General features: G+C 30.8%; 1 long non-coding RNA gene across 1 annotated transcript; it reads left to right on the top strand.

The window, feature by feature from the left end:
* Positions 1-17,350: 17,350 nt before the first annotated feature.
* On the top strand, positions 17,351-22,409 carry LOC143082812 (uncharacterized). Its single transcript, XR_012980479.1, has 3 exons — positions 17,351-17,551; positions 20,198-20,291; positions 21,673-22,409. It is a non-coding gene; the product is annotated as an uncharacterized LOC143082812 (long non-coding RNA).
* Positions 22,410-22,665: the final 256 nt, after the last annotated feature.

Below are 22,665 nucleotides of genomic sequence, written 5' to 3'. Positions count from 1 at the left end.
TTACTATAAAGTTGACGATTTTGTATCCAGTTTTGCCGCCAAAGAAGTAGTTTTATAGTCAAAGCTTATCACTCTTTATTTAAATTAGAGTCAGTAAGATGTTGATTTATATAATCAAACAAGGAAAAACTAAGTGACCATGGTATGATATCATTTTAATACTGAAACCAAAATTAAGCATTTGCCATGATGAAAAGGGAAAGGCCTTGTACATTAAAAGTGATAAGTGTTATGTGTACATGGATGTTTATTTTATTAAGGAATTGTACTAATGAGTAATATTCACAATTCATTGATTTAAAAATCACCTGTTTAGATATTTTATTAGATAACAAAAAGACTGAAATACAAAACATTGACATGCATTGACAGATATACGATATAAGAGTGATATTTAATTAGTTATTTATATTGGCACTCGTGGTCTAGTGGTATCATGCATAGACTACAGATTACAGACGAAAATACGCGCGAGTTCGAATCTTTCAATAGTCACTCGTTTTTGAGAATATCACATGCCGTAAGTTAAAAGTTTAAAGTTGTGATATAAGTTATCTTAAGTTAATATGGTGGTCAGTGGATTCTTGAAAAATAATCCACTGTTAGAACAATCGACTGACGTCAGAGAAATGGGTTAATGTTAATTCATTTCATTGTGATTTGAATGTTTTGTAAAATATGAACAGTAATTTAATATATATATCCAATAAAATTGTCACATTAATGATGTTTTTTCTCCATGTGTTCCCATTGCCAGAGAAGAAATTTCTTCTAACACTGTGTGTTTGCAAAAAATACCCATCAAAAGCAGAATATTAGCATATGAAATTGCAGAATTGGGTATTTTTACAATAACAGCAAATTTCGACCTCTAAAAAGGACATTCTTGGATTTTCCTTTTTTATTTTGGACTCTCTTTTAATGTATTATAATTAATGGCAAGTCACTTTTGATTTGAACGAAATTAGGGGGCCGTTCTCTGATGCTTATCGTACCTTGTCCTTTCTGATATATAAATATATCACTGTAAATTCAGAAGTTATTGTTTTGGATTTATTATTGTGATTTCATTATTTTACACCAAAATGAGAGAAAAGAAATCATGCTCTATTATTCATATATAAAAATCCAATATGTGAGTTTAAATTATTCTGATTACAACTGTATCATATTTCTCGCACTAATAAACATTGCAAGTATTTCCACACTTACAGAAGTTACAGTACTTTGTTCATTCAATAAATTAAACTCTGAACACTAAAAAAAGCAATGCATAGGTGTGCTGGGTGAGACCATTTTTTACCACTTAATTTTTGTACAAATAATTGAAATTTCATAACATATATATATATATATTGAAGACCTGTTGGTGACCTTCAGCTGTTGTTTTTTTTATTTGGTCGGGTTGTTGTCTCTTTGACACATTCCCCATTTCCATTCTCAATTTTATATGCTAAATATATACATATATGATTATGCGTACATAAAATTTTCATAAAAGATTAAAGTTCTCATCTTATGCATATATAAAAGTTATTTCTAGTTTTTGGAGACCTTCCAGAAAAACTTACATGTACATCATTATCTTCAAACGACATTGAGTCAAGGTTTGGAATACCTCCTCTACATGTCCGACATATTCCTAAATGAAAAAAAAAATCAAATGCAATTGTAAATTTTAGATTAATATTAATGTGTGTAGGTCTTTTCAATATATGTTAAAATCCCAGAGGTAGGGGGCATTTGAGAAAAATTTGGTTGATTATATTGGGAAGCCTTGAAACAAAATTGACTGGAGCCGGGCCCCCCTCTTTTGTAGTCATTTGGACCCCCTTATAAAAATTATGGTTCAACCACTTATTACCCCTATCAACATCAAGAGGTAATCGTAGCTTTAGGCTGACATTAAGGATGATACATGTAACTGACCCACCCACCATTGAAAAGGCATATTCAATATAAATGTAGTATAATCTTTCGAAATGGCAATATTTTTGTTATAAATAGGGGGTGCAAATTTCTGAAAAATTTCAATAATAACAAACATAATTCTACATTGAACATCTTTAAACCTGAGAAACACCATCTGAATATCTTTTTATTATCAAAATCCCCAGTATGATTTTTTACATGAATTTTCCCAGAAGTGAAAAAAAGCAAATTCTACTTTTTCTTTTATTTTTTCTTGATTGATTATAAAAATGTGAACAAATTGATTATATAATAATTATAGAAAAAGTTTGAACAGGTACAACAGGGGGTTATATTGTATATAAAGTTCTTACCTGAACCAACTGGCACAAGTTGTCCTGTTGAGATCAACAGATGTCGAACACTGTGCGGGACAAATTTGCCATTCCGGTATCGGCAAATCTGACTTTGTCGGTTTACAAGATATCAAAAAAAAAATTTGCCCAGTGATAGATTATTGAAAAACTGAAAAAATGCCATATGTCCCAACTTGTCACTGTTGTCACTCTTGTCACTGCAGCTGATTAAAAGTACATTTCCCATGGGAAATTTGATAATTCCCATGGGAATATTAGAATTTCCCATGGGAACATTGGAAGTTCCCATGGGAAAAAATACTTTTCCCATGGGAAGTTTAGAGTTCCCATGGGAACTTTAAAGTTCCCATGGGAAAAGATGAATACAAAAAGTTCCCATGGGAATTAATTCTTCCCATGGGAACAAATTTTCTTCCCATGGGAACAATTTTTCTTCCCATGGGAACAATATTTCTTCCCATGGGAACAAATCTTCTTCCCATGGGAACAATTTTTTTTCACATAGGAACAATTTTTCTTCCCATGGGAACATACTATATTACAATACAAACATTATTTTCCATTTGAAATTTTTTCTTCAGAAAAATTACAATTTGTTGCAAATACTGGATATATGAGAATAAAAGAGAATATACTTCTGCCTTAGCTGGATGGAAAGCTGTAGGGCATAACACATTTTTGGAACCTTGTAAAACATCTCAGAAAAGCAGATTTGTCTCCGGGACAAGTTTGCAATTCCGCTGAGTGCAAAAGTTGTTCACCTTAATTTTTGGAGTTACGTCAAAATGAAGTTGATACTTGGTTGGTATTGGTTCCCTGATTTTTGTCCTAAAATGTTTTGGCTCTAGCACCACTGTTAAAAAAGTTATGCCCCTTTTTTCAACAATTTCCTTAGAGGAATAGTTGTTTTCCTCAAGGGAAATCAAATTTCCCTAAAGGAAAAAGATTTTTCCTCAAAGGGAAATTGTTTTTTCCTCAAGGGAAATTGTTTATTCAAGGGAAAAAGATTTCCTTCAAGACAACAAATTTCCTCTAAGGAAATCATTGTTCTTCAAATTTCCTCTAAGGAAATTTCTGAACATCAAATTTCCCTTATTTGTTCTTGTTAAACATTTCTTCGCTATACCATGTATACAAACAGTATGAATATAATTATTACAAGACTGTATAGTTGATGCAAATGATATTCAAAACTTTCATAAATGTTTGACTCAACATTTTAATGACATTGAAAATTGATAAAGTCTGACTGTTTAGATCTAGGTATTGTTCATACTTTTTATAAAATTTAACTATGATTTATAAAAAAAATTTGTAGCAAATGATTCTGTTTTCTTTGTAATTGTTTCAATGCAATACATTAATAAGCAACCAATTTGAATGTCATACCATTTGTGGTGTTCTAAAGAATTTGTTTATATATTTGCAGATTAAATAATAAAATATACACTTTTCGTGTTATTTTAAATTAAAATTGTCTTCTGTTTCAGCTTGTGTACAGTTATTCAATCCACTACGTAAGAATTCAGTGAATACATTATTCCATTCACTTAACATTTTCCTTCACTTCTAAGAGAAAACATTTTTGCAAATTGTTCTTCAATGATCTTCTTCCGTATATTTGATATGAGGGAGCGATGTAAATGAGTTGATAAAACTGGTGTTACTTTTTTCAACAACAAAATAGTATTTGTTCTGCATTCTCCTTTCTTTCGAATAATATATTATAATATGCTGTTGCTTTTATGCAATAGTGTTTTTGTGTATCTATGATAGAACTCCATTTTGTTTATGGGCATTATCATGTGATAATGATGAAATTTCCTGTTTCTTTTTTGCAGGAAAGCACACATTCCAGTTCAAATTAATCCAATTATGCACTTTGTAAATAAATTTCAACTTTAAGTTTCCTCTTCAGTAATGACCTATTGATCATGAAAACCAAGATGTCTGTTCACCTATAAATACACAAAATAAACAAATAAAATGTTATAAATGGAGAGAGAAACAGCAATAAATGTTTTTCATATGTATCTTTCTTTATTAAAATTCATTAAGTAAACTTGAACCTTGTGAAAAATAATTAGCTGTGATGTAGACTAGAAAGTATAAAACGCAAAATAAAGTATTCGCGAAAAATTAGTTGATTTACATTAGTCCAGTCTGTGTTTGCAGGAAATTTACATCATAGGTTGCCATATTCCTATTGTGCCTGTCCAAAGTTCAGAGCCTGTAGTTTTTGTAAGTTTAGTCTGACACTAAAATTTAGTGGTTGTTGTTGTTGTTGTTTCATACCGGTTATATTTATTTTTTGTAATTTATTTTGTAATAAACTAGGCAATTAGTTTTACAGTTTGGACATGTTGGATTGTTTCAATTTTTCATCTTTGGGTCTTTTATAGCTGCCTACTTTGACTATAGGGTATGGATTTTCTCATTATTGAAGGTCGTCACAGGCCTACAATTGCTTTCTTAAAGCCATGATAGTTTTCATATTTAATATACCACATCTTTTAATTTTTATAGTAATCATGATTATCATCTTTCAAGTTCAACAACTTAAAAAAAAAAATAAAAGTGGCCTTACCATTGAGGTTTAGTTTGCTTCTGCAAATTTTAAATTGCCTATCATTTCTGCTGTTTATAATTTCTCTGTATCTTCTATAGTTCTTGTCCTATACATAAAAGAGTAAAAGTTATTATTGAATGGCATCTTGCATCAATATTTTTTTTTGCTGTTTAATGTACATGATGTATATTAATGCGTGTTTAATAAGAAGAGTGCACACGCTGAAATGTCTCGCCTTCTTTTACTAATCATTGATAATATGTTTATAGTCCTAAGTATAAAGCTTTATCAAAACTGTCACATAAACTTAACATTAACCAAGATAAATAAATAAAGACTAATGAACCATGAGAATGAGGTCAATGTCAGATGAACCATGCCAGGCAGACATATACAGCTAACAATGCTTCAATGCAACAATTATAGTTGACCTATTACTTATAGTTTAAAGGGAAAATTCGCGATTTTTTACTTATGGTTTAAATATGTTCATTATGACAAAATATATATATTCACAAAGTTTTATCGCTATATGTCCAGTAATAAAGGAGAAATTCAACAATTAATGAAATTTTTTTAACTACTTCCTGTAGGTCGTGACGTTTTCTCCTGGTTTTTGCATGCCGGGATTTAAAATACAATCAGTAAAAGTCTTGGTTTTTAATGATATTTAAACGTAATCGTAAGCGCGCCGATGACTTATGGTTTATCTAATAAACATCCGATAATAAGAAGATAAGACGCACAGACGTGCAATTGTACACATTCATGAGATAAATTTTCTATGTTAAACGTATATATTCCAATTATTTTAGTAGACAACCAAAAAAGTTATAAATTTATTAATTAATGCATTTTCGGACTGATATATGAGGTGAACAAATTAAAGTACAATAATCTGTAAAGACAATATGTTGGTGTACTCTTATTGACCTTTTACTATCTCTGCTTTGACTAGATTTATACGATGTGTGTATTCACGGTTCTGTGGCAAATTGAATACTCTTAGATGGCTTGTTGAAAGGTAAATTGTTATTTGCACTTCGGTATTTAACCACGCCTCTAGGGCACACCTTGCCAGGTGTGACTGTCTATTCGGATCAGTGGATTATAAAACAAGGGAGCATTCAATATACACATCTATAATACTAATTCAAGTTTCAAGTTTGTTACAAATAAAAATAGATCGCCGTGGAATTATTTAATTATATTTGCTGTATCATTTATTTCAATTCAAATAAATTAATTTACTAAGTAATAAAATTTAAACAATTTTCGGTTAAGACGGGAAACTTAATTCATGTGTCAGAATGAAATGATATACACCTCTTGTCCTTGATGTATGTCTCATTAAAAAGGGGGAATTAGAAATAGCTTTACCAAAGCATTTTGATTTTCTTTATTAGGCAAAAAATGTACGAGAACACTTACATTTAGACTTTTGAAAGCCATGTATTAATGTATATCTGAAACTATCTGAAGATAAGTAGATAAATCTACCGAAGCGGAGTATAATATGTACGAACAAAGAAAAATACTTTTGTTTTTAAATCTTTGCACATTCATGATTAATTATTGTTATCTATTACTCATTCAATTACTTAATTGGTACCTAAAATATGTCTACCGCTTGGCATTAAAACTCGGTGTAGTAGGAAGGGTTTTATTACATATACTAGATTATATTATTTGGATGAGGATTTGAGCTATCCTATAAAACACATTTATTAGTTAACTACATTCGAGCCCAAAGGATATTAACTTAAATGATTCAATTAACTTTACTCACATATTACTTATATTTCTATCTTATGATTTTTGCGTGCTTGTTTTTATAGAACAGTTTATATATGGTCCAAAAATTTAAATAAAAATATCTTGTTCGGAGAATGATAGTACTATAACAGTGGTTCCAATCAGTCAAAAGAGTCAGATTTTGACGAGTATGGTCATATTGGGTACGCACTAGAGCCAGGGTATACCGAAGAAGAGCTCCATAAAATGGAAGCTGCAGAAAGTTCCCGAAATCAAGATATCCTTAGCAACCATCGCTAGTTTTTAAAACACAGATTGGTGTTCGTGTACTAACTGCATACTTATGCCGTTATTAACGGAATGTCTATGTTGCCACTAATTTACTCTATTTGATCGTAATATTGAATTGGGTGAATGCATAAGTAACAGCATCGATTTCATAACAGTTTGTCTGAACCCGGTTGTTCTTGAAACTAACTATATAAGTTTTTTTTAAGTACAATCGTATTCATATTATACATGTTAAATGAATGAACAAATATTAAACCTATCTGTTTATTGTTTTCCGTCCATGTCTGCTCATCGCCAGAAATAAAGTTTGTCGCACGAAAAAATGGTGTTAATTCCAGAGTCAAAATTTAAAGAACTTATTTTCCATGTTTTCTGGTATTGTTCGAAAGAGAATTGACCTAACAGAAGAATTACTATCTTGGGCTGTCAGTAACACATGTAGAGTAGTGGGTCGTTGTTGGACATGCAAATCTTATAAAGTGTATCATCTGTTAAATTTGCAGGTCACTGAAAGGGGAAGTTCCATACGGAAGTAGGTTTTAAGATTGATTTTTTTTTATATCCAGTGACACATTTTACATGCGTATTCTTGAACGTTTGATACATCATTTACTCTCAAATTGCAAAAAACGAAAACTTCCACTTGTATTTATAGTATTTGTTGAAATAGTCCTCGTCTCACAACGTATAATACTCTATCTATTTGACCAACGATGTTCAAAAACAAAAGACAGCGAATTTTATGTCATCTTTCCCTATTTTTGAATGTAACTTATAAGGCTGTTCAACTGGCAAGAATACCGCCAGAGACATATATACATGTCTCTGATACCGCTAAAGCGAACAAGCAGTTTATTCTTTAAATTGCTATCATATCACGGCAAGAAAGAAAATAAATCCCGAAATTGATTTGAAACTTTAATACTAAATAGTTTTCCTAGAAAATACTCACACCCCTTTGGGATTATTAGTGTACGTCCAGTTGCATATATTTTACATGAATGTCGGAACAATTGTGATGATGACGAATTTCTTCCTTTATTCGAGAACAATCTAATTGATACATAAAACTGGGATTTTACTATGTTCATAACTTCGATGAACCAAAGCAAGATATATATCGACCTGTATTTAAATCAAACTGGTTCTCTTCTTCTTCTTCTTCTTCTTTTGGTATACAATATAGTCTTATACATGTATATATTTTAAATTGCACTATAGTTCCGTAACTTTCTATCCAGGCGTATAAGCCAACATCGACAAGTGCGTACATTTTTTAAATCAATATTTTTGGTATGTACCAGTCTGTCCTTTACTATAATTGACAAATTACATTTTCCCAAATTAACCCTCGGAAAAAATATGTATATAGATTTTTATTTCTTCAAATCTTTTTTTTTTTTGTGGTATTTTTTATATTTTCATAAATAATATTCTTTACACCAGAAATGTTATTTATAAACAAGCGTACGAGTTAAATTATTGGCATCATATCACTTTCGGACACACATGACAGAGATGTGTATTATACACCTGATAGTTCCATATGGAAAGTTATAAGTCTGCCGTGTACACTGATCAATACCTACAGAAGTGAAACGATGCATGAACTTGCAAGCCCGACAGGAAATCGCTTGAATACCCGGACGTGTCACCTGAGTCCTCACACCCCTCACAATACCTTTGGGAGTAATACCTTTAGCCATGCTGGTGATCAGATGAGGAAAGATCCGAATTTATTTGAATAAAGTTTATTACTTTAAAGAATTATGAACGAATTAGATTTTTGAAAACAATTTTCACGGAACACTTATTTATTATTTGAACTGTGACTCTTTAACTAATTCCAATATTAACAGTTTAAAAATAACAGATATATAATAATGGTCATTTAAAAAAAATAAGAACATTTTCCGTATCAAGTTTATAGTTAGACAGATAAAACAATCGTACGATTGACAAGATATCGACACGCAATTACGACTACATCGGTTACTGTAGTTTTGGTCCTTTGTGTTTTATAGACATATCGTGATTATAATCGTAGAAGATGACAAGATGGCGGAGCGTAGAAAATTGATACTCAAATTTTAAAATCGATGTTGATCTCTTATCTAGCGGAATAAAACTTTAATATCTATAAATTTGAGCCTTTTTATACAGAATGGACATAATATCAATTTTTGATTTTTTTGCGAAGTTTCCCTTTAAGAAAAAAAGACCAAATCACAAAAACACTGATCAATGAACCGTGAAAATGAGATCAAGGTCAAATAAAACCTGCGCCACTGACCATGCTGACATATAGATCATAAAATATTTCTATACACCAAATACAGTTGACCTATGGCTTATAGTATTTAATAGATAAAGACCAAAACTCAAAAACTTAACTTTGACCACTGAACCATGAAAATGAGGTCAAGGTCAGATGACATCATCCCACTAGACATGTACACCTTACAATCATTTCATACAACAAATATAGTAGACCTATTGCATAAAGTATGAGAAAAACAGACCAAAACACAAAAACTTAACTATAACCACTGAACCATAAAAATTGTCATAAATAGCATTGACACCTCTTAGTTTTGAGAACAACATGCGTTAATTGTGCAAGTATAATCATTGATAAATCATGCACAAGATTGACTTTTTTTAAAAAGCCTTTATATTGAAATTTTCTGAAAATATTGCATGCATTTATTAATATGACCAATTTCAAGAAATGCGCAAAGATGTGTGATGATTTATATAATTGTAATTTCAGGAATTTACAGTAAAGGCTTTCATCCCCACTGCATTTTGCACTTTTCCCAAGTCAGGAGCCAGAAGTTATGGCCTTTGTGACCTTTGTATGATTTTTATTTTAGTTTCTTTTTTTATCACTCAACTAGTATACATTTTTGTTTAATGGCAAGCTTAAGCATGCCTCACAGGCAGGGATCCAGGAGGGTCTGAGGGTTGGACATGTTGGAACCCCCTTTCTTCATTGTTCTTTATTGGACGATCAATGCATTTGAATTTTAAAATTAACACCATTCGAACGTAAATATATTTCAAAATTAAGACGCTGCAATGTAAAATCCCAGTAGAGCTGGGAAGATGGTATAAGTCATTCCAAAAGAAGAAAGGACATGCAATCTGTGTTTAACTGCAATTGGCAATGAATTCCATTATTTATTTGAATGCAATTCTTTATTAGTTATCAGCATATTCCAGAGTACTATGTGAAATATCAGAATTAAGCAAAAATGAAAGGACTAACTGTCATTGACAAATATTAACTTATTACTTAAAAATGTGTCTATATATAATTCATTTCAAAGTTAACTAAAATATTATAATGTTAAAATATTATAATATAAAGTAATTTTCCATATATTTTATTTCTAAGTTGTTTTATTTATTTTTTTAATTGTATGTGATTGTATTTTGTAATTTACCTCTTAATTGTTTCACATGTCAATGTGACGGAGTGCTTTTCAAATAAAGCAGATTGTATTGTATTGAATGGGGACATGTAGTTGGACCCCCCCCCCCCCCCCCCCCATTTGTCTTTGGTTAGGAACCCCTCCTCGGGTTGTGGGATTTTCTCGTTGCATTGAAGACCCATTGGTGCCCTTTGGCTGTTATCTGCTCTTTGGTCTTTTGATACATTCCCCATTTACATTTCGATTTTATATTCAGTTCTATTATAAATGTTAAGACTTCTTGTTGATTGATTTGGTTTCACATTTCGGCTTCGTCAGAGGAAAGCGTTCCAGAAATAAAATAGCCTTGCAAGACGTCATAATTATTTGGACTAGATTTTCTGTAAAGCTTGTCTCACTGTGGAAGAAATGAGTTTGGCGCGTTTACAAAAATACAATTGTCTGTGCTGACAGGGGAGTGTGTGTGCATACCATTATTTAAATTTTTTAAACCTTCTTTTTCAATATTTTGTGCATTTCTTGGTAATATACTGTCAGACCTCGAGTGCTGCTTTACAAAAACGATCAACTTACAAGTAATGTAGGGGAAGGAAACTAGCTAAAAAGACCCAAAATAAGCCACAACTAATGGGGTCTCATTTGGGGGTTCTGTTCACGGATCTCGCTTTATAGTTACTATTTATTTTTTTTAGATTCCCGCATCCCGCTTACACTATGTAAGTAAACAATTCTAATATTTTTGTAATTTCCTATGTCCCGCTAAACTTCATTTCCAGTTTTCACGGCACAAAATTTTGACTATTAGTGACACTAAGTACTGTGGTATTTTACCAATTCAATTCAATTCAAAGTTTTATTGCCATATAAACTATACAGTTTGTGACATATAACAACAACAAAAACAAATAAAGACAATAACTAAGTAACTCAATATATATACACAAATTCAGGTAAATATTAAAGGGTCCCCTGTCCTCAGTTCCATTGACTTTTTTATAAAGGATCCTAGTTTATTCACTTGTGTTGGTGTTGATGGGTTAAGTATATATATAACTTTGTCATTGTCAGTGAGATTAGCAAATGAATTACTTTCTCTGTTAATGCAATTAAAATATGTTAATCTAATATTTGAATTATGAGAACAATTTATTAAAAAATGTTTCTCATCATCTAGTACTTTGCATTTTTTGCAAAGTCTCTCTTCGCGAGGAATTTTAAAATGCCTTCCTTTTTCAATTAATAATGAATGGTCACTGATTCTAATTTTTGTAATTAATTTTCTAAATTCAAAGTTTGGGTTAGAGAGGTAAGGTTTGATCAATAGATTTGGCTCAAGTCCTTTATAAAAATTTAATTTACTTTTATCATCAATAGATTTCAACTTATCCATCAACAGGTTGTTGTAATATGAGTTTATTTGGGGTTTAATATAGCTTTTAATATTTTTTAATTGTTTTAAATTATTACAGGTTTTTAGTCTATCTATATCAATGTTAGATTCAGAAAGAATATCTTTTGCAAAAGTGAACCATGAATAGGAGCCACTAGAATCCAAAGTTTTAGTTAATTGAAAAGATTCATGTAATAAGGGATTCAAATTTGAGGTGAAAAGCCTTGCTAAATACATAATAGTTTGGGTTTTTATATGACATTCAATAGGCAGTCTTCCTAATTCGTTCCTTGTACCAAAATTTGAGGCACTCTTGTTAGTGCCAAGGGTAAACTTGCAATAACTAAGATGCAAGTTTTCTATTGGAGTCTTGTCAATAAAATTAAATGGGTCCACATTTTTTCCAGAAACCAAAGCTCTTTTTTTAGCTTTGAAATATGTTATATATGAGTCCAAATATGTTATCTCAGAATTATAAGTTAATATAGGTCTCACTAAGGTGTCAAATGATAGGAAGGCTGCCAAGAGAATTAGTATATGTTTTAATAGAAAACAAAACCTTTTTTGCCTTTTTTGTTAATTCAGCTGTACTATGACTGAGATTACCATTTGATTTAATTAGCAGACCCAAGTAAGGATATTCCATAACATTCTCTATTTTTTTGTTTTTATATACAAGTATAGATGTTTCAGGCTTTTGCTTTGTTGTTGAAAAGACCATACTTTTTGTTTTATTTATGTTTAGAGAAAGCTGCCAGTTTTCACAAAACATGGAAACTTTATTTAGACTATTTTGTAGACCCTCCTTAGATTCTGATAGTAAAAGCAGATCATCAGCAAACAGGAGGGAGCCTAGTTTACTATTTATGAGCTCCAATGGACTTGATTTGTCATCTTCCAAACCTTTAGTGATATCATTTATAAAAATATTGAACAAAGTAGGACTTAATGAGTCCCCTTGTTTCACACCTCTAGTAATGTCAAAATAGTCAGAAATGTGATCTTTATATTTTAAAGAGGATTTTGTATTTAAATATTGCTGTTTTATTACCCTGTAAAAAGACTTTCCTACTCCCATTTTGCATAATTTATATAGAAGGGCTGTCCTCCATACAGAGTCAAATGCCTTTCTTAAGTCGATGAAGCATGCATATATTTTTTTGTTATTTTTGTGTATATATTTATTAATTAAAGATTTTAATATGAAAATACTGTCAGCAGTTCTGTGGTTTTCTCTGAAGCCAAACTGACAGTTATTCAGCTGTTTATCCACAACTGTGATTAGTCTATTATTGAGTACAGCATTGAATATTTTAGGAAGATTACTGATTAAAGATATACCTCTGTAATTATTGGGATCAGATTTGTCTCCCTTCTTATGAAGTGCCGATGTATTCCATGATTTTGGGTATATACCCGTTTTTAGAATTAAATTAAATATTTTAACAATTGACTTAATTATTACTTGATTTGAGGTTTTAATTATTTCATTTATAATTCTATCTGGTCCAGCAGACTTTTGAAGTTTTAGTCCTCTGATTACCTTATTTACTTCTGAACAAGATATTGGAGCATCTGTTTCAGCTTTGAAATCTATATTATTTTCTAAAAGCTTTAATTGTGATTCAATGTCTATCATAAAAGCATTATTTATAGATGAAGGTTTACCTTGATCTTGAAAATGTTTTATTAAAACTTCTTCATCTTTTAATACCTCTGGTATTTCATCTTTTTCTGTTTTATTCTTAAAAGATTTTAAAATTTTCCAATATTCCTTTGGATTTTGATTGATATAATCACTTAAACAATTATAAAGTTTTTGTTTATATTCATACTTTTTCTGTTTAACCATTTTCTTTAAGTTTTTTTTTAACTCAAAAAACTTTTGCTTTAAACTATTATTATTTGGATTATTCCTTATTTTGTTTCCTATTTTATTTATTTGACGCTTGGTTTCATATATAACATTGTCTGACCAAACTTGTTTAAATTTCCAATAGTAAGGCCATATATTTCGGTGTGTAGAAATACCGCAAAGGAATTCTTAATGGCGCTGACTAAGAAGAAAGTTTTTGCATTAAAAAAATAAGGACACTAAAACGATGTTTTAAGATCACAGAGAATATGGATATATAGGAGGATATGATTAAATACCTCATATCTGTAAAGTTAGGTATCAATAGATATTGTAATTTTGAAGTTAAATGACTTTTTAATCAACGCGTGCCACTCGGCACGTGACCAACGGCTTATTGCAAATTCACTAATCATCATGTTCAATCAACCTAATCCAATACACAATTGTCTTTTTATCGTTACTTATTGATTAATTAATGGTTGTTGTTGAATAAACCTAACGGTTTAGCGTGGTTAAATTTGACTGATGTCAATGCTTTTTTTTTTTAACAATTCATCTTTATTTCAACAATTGAAGATGAATACCATTTTATTTTATAATGTAATAAGCATCTCGATGTAAGAAATATAATTCACAATGTGCAGGCGCGAATCTAGAGCTTGAAGCGGAGGTTTGGGGGAGGGGGTACGTGATAAATGTTTAGAATACTAGAGAAGTTTTCTTGTTATATAAAACCATATGTTTTTCAATAAATGGCAAACTTTTTGTTCATCCGGCATATGGTTACTCCAAGGATTTGTATAGTTAACTGATCTTAACTATACAAATCCTTGGTTACTCTAAATAAACTTTTGATTAGTTTAATTATTTGATTACAGATCGTATCTACCCGTTTTGCAACTGCTGTATCACCCTAAGTGAGGCTAATAATGATATGTATAATAAAATATAGAGGTAGCAGTCTTGGATTGTCTTAATTAAATCCTTTGATCCTCTAATTATCAAGTTACCCTCTGGCCAATGTAATTATGACTTGTGTATATTTAAAGACGTTTCTATATATATCTTTATTCTCATAAAGCAAATGCATTACATCGGTACAGAGATAACAAATACAACAATAAATATTTACAATATGTACAAAACAAGCGAGAGAGGTTACAAAAGTTACAAGCCAGGAGTACATCACGGGCCGACAAACACAAGTATTTATATTTTCTATAAAAAAAAAAAAAAGCTTCTTCAGAACTGGTTTTCTTGTACTTGACATAAGTTCAGAGAATTTAACTGTATTTTGCCGTTTTGTAATATATGCAGTTAAAAACTCTTTTCGTTTTTGATTGAAAAATTTGCATTCAAATATAAAATGATATTCGTCACCTATTTGTCGACTGTTACATAGACTGCAAAAGCGGTTTTCTCTGATTACGTTTTGCCATCTTCCTGTTTAAATCGGCAACTTAGTATTAGTCGTTTGAAATCGACAAAAAACAATAGCGTCTTTGAAGTCCAAAATATTAAAATATTCTTCAATTCCAAGTTTTTCTTAAAAATTTTGTAGTTTATACCTTTTGACGAATTTTGAATGAGGGAATTCCAGTTCTGAATATATTGATCAAGTAATCTCTGCTTTATGACAGTTTTTAACCATTCTTTATTAACAAAATTTTGTGACTCCCATATGTTTGAGAAACCACAAGCTTGAAATATTTTTTGTATAAACAAGATCCATTTTATCTGGTTATTATGTAGCGACAACGTGTTACCCTATTCAATATATAGTAAGATAACATTAAAATTTTCAAGCGGTGTGGTTGGGTGTCACGTTGACAGGGGGAAGGGGGGGGGGGGGGGCTGGGTTCACCATAATTATGATTAAAACATGTTTTTTTTACTGCCTCTTATTAACAGAAACTAAAATCTCATTAAAAATGAAAAATATATAGTCAATAGAATCTATTTGCATTTGCCTATGTTCTATCCTTATAAAACCTTGCTGTGGGGCATGGTCTCTGACATCAGAAAAATGAATGAAGTATTGGCAACTGGACGTTGTAGCAACCAAATATAAATCCTCACTTTTCCGTGAAGTGTTCACAATTATTTGTCTTTTTAAAATTAAAAGGATTAAAAATTCCCAAACTGAAAAGAGTTGAAAATACTTTATTACTTTAGAAGTAAAAATTATAACAGACAGAATAAATACGGCAGAAACAAACAAATGGGAAAAAAATACAGTAGAGAACAATTTGAAATACCATATATACATGTTTAAACAGTATACTAGCAGATTATGAACGGGTCAAGGTTGAGCGAATGTGAATTTCTACCTATTACACTATTTTAAAAGGTGACAATCACTTTTTTGAGGCACGTGTCGAATACACATTAGATAACTTTCTAATTAAAAAAGGTATAATTGTAAAATTTAAAATTATGAATTTTTACAAAGTCTATTTTTATATGCCATGTCCTTTGTAACAGTTGTATCATTCCATCAGGTCCTTAGTGCACAATTTTGTTCTTAGTGCACTAAGGAGGTCCTTTGCGGTATTACTACGGACCCCATATATTTGAAGCTGTTCAAAATACTGTACATTATAGGTACGTGTATCAGATTGAACAATAATTGTCATACTTATAAAAAGAATAAGTAATCTGGTATGAAATATGTCCACTGGAACGACCATGCAAGTGCTATATATATATTATAGCCAGTCAAGGTCGTTAAAAACTTCCATTTGTTGTTGTCCACTGAAAATAAGCTCTTGAATACACGAATCTCCGTTTTATTAATGCCAAATTTATTTGTTAGTATTTCTTATTCTTTTTCTTATGATTTTATCATATTTTTTTTGTGAAATTTTTTGTGTGGTTGAACATGAAATTGCCTCCGATGCTACAAAGAAAATTTGTTTAATGTCAAATGGTGGAATATATGCTAAGTATTACACGTGGACAGGATGTTCCCCAAAAAATAAGTTATACACACCCCGAGGGTACACGCTAGTGTCATATGGAAAATTACTGGGTCACCTGTAAGATGGTAATCAGCCATGCAACTAATCAGGTTACTTAGCTGACCATGTCACTTCAATTTAAAGTTTATCGGTAGATCAAAATGATAAATTCGTTTTAATTAAACATTTCAGATCTAAAGGATTTATCATTATAATGAAGTGAAATAATTAAACCATATCGTATTATTTCTCAAAAGATTATTTATTTTCAAATTTTTTTTTATCTATGCCGGGAAAGAATTGAAAACTGTATTTATAATTTTTAAATTTATTTTATAAAAAATCCGTGTAGGTCTCATGAAATGGAACCCACGCATGCCTACTTAAGATTTATAAAGGAGTAGGTTCAGTAAGACCCCTTTTCGGCCCCAAAATATAGCAGTTTAAAAACTTTTACTAAATTGTATCGTACTAGAACCGAACACCTGTTTTGGGATATATACTACATATAGTTAATTTACCGTAAATAACTGCGAGAAAATGAATAATACACAAGTTGATAATTGTCTCTTCTCTGCTTATTAATTTGCATGCAATATTTTCTCTGATTTACTTGTGAGATCACCGAAACTTTAAATATTTATTTATTCTTTTATTTTATTCAAATCGTTATTTAAATTCTTTTTATTAATTTAACACTCTGTATTATACCACATTTGTATTTATGTTCATGTATATTCATACTCTCCTGAAGGAGGATAATAAACATATATATATATAATAATAATTACCTAAAAAAAATAGGTGCTCCGTACTGGGAAGATCATATCGGATCCTATCAATTTATTGGTTCCATTCCCCCAATTAAATGAGTCTACACGTCTCCTTAGAAAAAATGCCTTGCAATGCGTCTGGACTACTAAGTACTTCCATATCATTTCGAAAACAGATAATAATCTATTTCACTGGATGAGATTGGGCTGACGGATTTTTAAATGGAAATGTATTAATTTTTATTTATAGCACAAGTTTTACAAGGCAAGATTATTCACCCTTTTCGCCCTACAAATCAAATGGTTGCCTCCTTACACCTACACGAGCTAAAACATATACATATGAACATTTGATATCATTTATTTTGTGTGACAACTCTTCACCAATGACCTGAGTGAAAGGTTGACATGGGCAGATCCAGAAATTTCCATTTTTTTTTTTAAATTTTTTTGGGGGGGGGGGGGGGGGGGGCAGAGGGGGATGCTTGCTCCAGTCATGCTTCAGTGATTCCCTATATAATCAACAAAATATTTCACACCAAAAAGGGGGCGGGGCTTTCTCCTTAATAAGAAATCTCTGTTTTCAGGCATAGGCTCATATAAATTTGCCTTTTGAAGAACTGAAATAAATATGAAACGGCTAATGAGTTTTCAGATGCTTTACATTAAAATACATCATGTACATACATGTGACATACACAATTATATATAAATGTAGAATCAAATCTTGATAAATGTATGTAGTTGAAAATGTTAGCTTTAAACATTAAAAAAATGAACTCCCAAAGTTTAAACACAATTAAGAATGACCATACAATGTACATGATGTACATGATGTAGTCTGTAATGTATGCCATTGCCATGTCATTGTAGGTAAACTGTCATCTATTCCCTTAAATCTTTGTCCCCAGTCACCCCAATTTTGATTTAAATTTATAGTCAAGTATATATCTACTCTATTAGGTCTCTAGTTTGGATAGTGTATAACTTGCAAATTAAAATCATACTCCTTCCAAATTTCTTTCTTTAAAATATTATGGATGAAATAGCAAGTAAAGGATGAAATTAAATTGGATGAAATGTGTTAATTTTTTTTGGTAAAGTCATGAAAGTAGTATCTCTGAAGTTGTCAAACTTAATTATAGACCCTTCAGGGGCGGATCCAGTCATTTTAAAAAGGGGTTTCCTAACCCAGGAAAAAAAAGGGGGGGGGATAATTACATGTCCCCATTCAAATGCATTGATAGTCCAAAAAGGGGGGTCTTTGACACATTCCCCATTCCCATTCTCTATTTATCATGTAGTCGTCGTAGTCCGAAGACACTTGGTTTTCCCATAATTACTTTTAGTATAAGTTAACAGAAATCTATGAAACTCAAACACAGGGTTTGTGACCAGGGTTTTTGTCCAGAGTTTAGGAATTACATGAATTAGGGGCTAAAAGGGGCCAATATTAAACTTTTGTTTGATTTTATAGAAAATTGAATTATTGGGGTTCTTTGATATATATATATATATATTCCAAATCTAACTGTGTATTTAGATTCCTAGTTTTTTGGTCCTGTTTAAATTGGTCTATCTTAAGGTTCAAAGGGTCCAAAATTAAACTTACATTGACTTATTTTGATTTTAATAATATTTAAATTCTTGGTGTTCTTTAATCATGTTAATATGCTGAATCTGAATATTTACTTAGATTTTTAGTATGGGCCCAAATTTCAAGTTGGTCCAAATTGGGGTCCAATATTTTACTTTGTTTGATTTAAAAAAAAATGAATATATGGGGTTCTTTGATATGCTGAATCTAACCATTCATTTAGATTTTTGATATTTTGGCCCGTTATCAAATTGGTCCACATTGAGATCTAAAGGGTCCAAAAATGAACTTTATTTGATTTCATCAAATAATGAATTATTTGGGTTCTTTGATCATGTTGATATGCTGCATCTAACCATGTATTAAGATTTTGAATATTGGACCATTTTAGAGGTTAATTGTCAATTTAAAACTTTTAAGTACTTGGACCACATTCATTCAATGTCAGAAACCTATGCTGCATCAACTATTGAATCACAATCCAAATTTACAATTCAGAGTTGTATCCATAAAATTGAGAATGGAAATGGGGAATTTGTCTAAGAGACAACAACCCGACCAAATAAAAAAACAACAGCAGAAGGTCACCAACAGGTCTTCAATGTAGCGAGAAATACTTGCACCCGGAAGCGTCCTTCAGCTGGCCCCTAAACAAATATATACTAGTTCAGTGATAATGAACGCCATACTAATTTTCAAAGTGTACACAAGAAACTAAAATTAAAATAAAACAAGACTAACAAAGGCCAGAGGCTCCCGACTTGGGACAGGCGCAAAATGCGGCGGGGTTAAACATGTTTGTGAGATCTCAACCTCCCCCTATACCTCTAACCAATGTAGAAAAGTTTGAATTGAATGTTTTGTCCATACTTGCTCCAACTGTTCAGGGTTTAAAGTGTACGTTTGTATCAAGCTGAGCCATGCATAGCATTCGTATTGGTTATTTATATATTAATTTGAAATTTTGACGAGTGAGACACATACAGATTATACTGTAAACAATATTTCAGAGTTTAACGTAGTCAAGCAAAACAAATCATAGAAGAATAGTTGAATCATGTTTTTGTTGTCCAATGAAAAATTAGTACGAACACCAAGAAAAAGTATGGGAATGTTTGTTTTTTAAACTATTGACCAGGGTGAAAGTCTTTGAAAGTCATGACTGACAAAAAGTTTGTGAAATGAAATAGCACAAATATTCCATTCTTATTAAATATTATTGTATATAAAGAAAATACTGAAGTTTTATAATAGTTTTTACCCTTTTTATGTTTTATAGGACAAGAAATATAGAAAAATAATGAAAAATATAAACAGTTTCAATAGAAATGAGCGACAAAACAAGATAAACAGAATACAACAAGGCCTAAATGGTAAGACCACTTCTATATACCGGTAAATTCAGAAATTATTGCTTGCATTTATTATTGTGATTTTTCAGGGAATGGACAACTTATTGTGATTACAAAAAAAATCTGCATCAATTATATATACATGATATAAATATGTTTCTGTTATCAAAATATGATTTCTTATTTTTGCGATACTCACCCAGTCATATTAATCGCATTACTAAAAACCTCTGGATAATTTCTAAATTACAGTAATAAACATGATAAAAGTAATTGCCTTTGAATGATGACTCTTATAAAAATAAGAAGATGTGGTATGGTAAATGAGTGACTTATCCACCAGAGTTCAAAGAAGTGGATGCAAGAAATTAAAGGCCAATGATGGGCTGGCCTTCAATAATGAGACAACACTTCCTTTATAGGTCAGCCAATAAAGATCCCAACATGAAAAGATTTAAACAATCCAATTTAGTTCAACATGTTCAAAAACAATAACAATTAATAAAAAAATATCATGTCTGTGAGCACTCAACCTCTTACCTGATCATAATATAGGACAGTGGTTCAAATAACACAACATATGAACATTCTATTACAACTTTTGCAAGTGGCTAAACTTTAAATATCACTGCAAGGCACTAAACAACGAATATTAAATCTTGGACACAAAGCACTGAAATAAGAGAACTCATATAAAGCATGACAAGTAAGAATATCAAATGAAAGTTTCTCAAATGTTAAAGTCATATGAAACGAGTGAGTGATGAAAAATAAAGTTTGTCCAACTTTTGAACCAATGCATGTATACATCATAAACTTAGTCCTCGGTGCACGATTTTATCATTATTTTCACAAGTATATCATATAAATCGTCAATTTTTTTTTCTCTCTGTTTGTTATGATTTAACAAATAATGCTGCTCATTAAATGCCGTGTTTTGAAGCTGAGTTTTACCGATTGTCACCTTATAGTAAACAAATCACAAAAAGCATGGGTATTGAGCACGTGTTTAACATGTATAATCAGCTATTTGTTTATTTCAATGACAGATCCTTGCATATTGTGGTCACCGGATTTTGCATGGAGGGTTACGCTCGGGTCATTATGTATATGGAAAATATGTATCGGTGAATTGCTTCCTGGAAGCAAGCAATTAAAAATAAGTAAACTTCTTCTAAATGTGGACAAATTAAAGAATTTTCCTCAGAAAAAAGTATATGTACTTAAGTTGCATAATGAAAACTATCCATTTAGTTAAAAAAAACATAATTATTATACATATTTTTTTTTTAATTTGAGGTTTCTTATGACTTAAAACATGATTAAATAAACTTATATATATTGCTGTTTTTTTCTCCATTTATCATGTTTATAACTTTTTTTTTATTTTGTGTATTTATAGGTCAGATATCTTGGTTTTTATGATCATCGTCAGGTCCTGCAAGTCTATACTGAAGAGGAAACCTATTTGTTAATACTTTTCTACATAATGTGCTAATTGGATTAATTAATGTGAAATGAACTCAATTGTGTGTTTTTCTGGAAAAAGAAATAGAAAAAATTCTACAAAATTGCTATAAACAAAATGGAGTACTATCAAAGATGCACAAGAACACAATGGTGTAAAATGTAATAACCTACATATTCACCGATGGATTATGGAGAAATTAAGAAAAAAATAGTATCTTTGTCATGTTTGTTGTCGAAATAAACACATGCGTTATCCATTCATGTACATAATATTATGTACATGGCTCTCCATCATATCAAATATACAGAGAAGATGTTTGAAGAACAAGTTGCCAAAATTTATTCAACCAATTGAAGGAAGATGTCTTGTGGATGGAATTATTTATGCACTGAACTGTTATGTAGGGGGTAGAATAATTATACACAGCAGCTTATGCTTATGACCTTAGATATACTATTGCTGTATGTTGATTGTCTTTTGCTTATGACCTTAGATATACAATGTATAATATTGCTGCATGTTTATGCTTATGACCTTAGATATATTATTGCTGCATGTTTATGCTTATGACCTTAGATATACTATTGCTGTATGTTGATTGTCTTTTGCTTATGACCTTAGATATACAATGTATAATATTGCTGCATGTTTATGCTTATGACCTTAGATATATTATTCATGTTATTTGTGCAGGTTTATTGACACTTGCTTAAGTTATTTTATTTCTGTTTGTTTAACTTTCTGTTTTTGTTTCACACATTTTACTTGATGGTGTTATCTCAGTGAAAGATGAAATATTAAAACACAAGCGACTTATTTGTTATACCAATTGTAATGTTTTGTCTTTTTGAAAATGATATTCTCAAATGTACATAACTTAAATTAAGAAGTGTTGAAATTAAGTAAGGATATGGTATGTGATTG

Source organism: Mytilus galloprovincialis, chromosome 1, assembly GCF_965363235.1.
Source record: "Mytilus galloprovincialis chromosome 1, xbMytGall1.hap1.1, whole genome shotgun sequence".
NCBI lineage: Eukaryota > Metazoa > Mollusca > Bivalvia > Mytilida > Mytilidae > Mytilus > Mytilus galloprovincialis.
This window is presented reverse-complemented; position numbering and strand designations above follow the sequence as displayed.